This window comes from Ursus maritimus (genome assembly GCF_017311325.1).
Source record: "Ursus maritimus isolate PB19 chromosome X unlocalized genomic scaffold, ASM1731132v1 scaffold_X1, whole genome shotgun sequence".
Taxonomy (NCBI): Eukaryota; Metazoa; Chordata; class Mammalia; order Carnivora; family Ursidae; genus Ursus; species Ursus maritimus.
Window position 1 is genome coordinate 96,281,176 of NW_024423319.1, and position 971 is coordinate 96,282,146.

Genomic DNA, 971 nt, shown 5'->3' on the forward strand with positions numbered 1-971 from the left:
ACATATTATTAACAGCCTTTTATGGGGATGAGTCTCAAAAACAATAAAAGGCAATTATTTAACATTGTAGTTGCCTGTAGTAGAAGCTAAAAGTTGAAGAAAACAATAGGCTAATCTAAAAGCTTGAAAGTAAAATCCAGGAAACAAGATGTATGCGTGATGCTTTGAAAAGCCACAATATCTTTTTCAGAGTCAAAAAGGCCATGCACATGCATAGAGCTTTGTATGTACCCAGAATTGTACACAGTATAGGAGAGTCCTGAGGATATTCTAGTCTCTAACCTCAGGCTGAACTTAAGATTTTTGCCACCACAGGAAGTGAAGATAAGAGTTATACAGTACCTTGCTGGGTTTTGGTATCACCAACCCGCACACACAGCCCCTTAGGAAAGCCTGAAAGATTTATTGGTTCCAGGAATTTAAGGAAATCTCTGTGTAATCATTAGCTGGCGTCTAAGATGCTGAAGAAAGACTTCAGTGGCCACATGTGACAAAGACTATGAGCTGTCTTGAATAAGTTCAGAAAAGTCACTAAACATGCAAAATACTAACAAATAGCCATAAAAACAAACTTTGGGGATGGAGTACAATCTAATTTTCAGAACTGCCATAGTATATTAGTTTAAATGCCTAGTTTAACTAGAAAAATACTAGTACTTGCTTTGGCTGCACAAATACTAAAATTGGAATGATAAAGAGAAGATTAGCATGGCCCCTGCATAAGGATGACCTGCAAATTCATGAAGCATTCCATAAAACAGAAACTAGATGTACAAAAAAAGAATGAATGGTCCATGCTCTAGGAAGAAAAAATAAAAGCCAACAATTGTCTCTAAAGCCCATGTGTTGGACTTAATGGAAAAAGTTTAAATCAGCTATTTCAACTCTGTTCAAAGAACTGAAAAAAAAATGTTTAAAGAACTAAAGGGAAGTATGAGAATGTGTTTCACCAAAAGAGACTATTAAAGAAG

General features: G+C 35.6%; 1 non-coding gene across 1 annotated transcript; it reads left to right on the plus strand.

The window, feature by feature from the left end:
* Window positions 1-653: 653 nt before the first annotated feature.
* LOC121103951 lies at window positions 654-760 on the plus strand. Its single transcript, XR_005836257.1, has one exon. It is a non-coding gene; the product is annotated as a U6 spliceosomal RNA (small nuclear RNA).
* The last annotated feature ends 211 nt before the right edge of the window (window positions 761-971 follow it).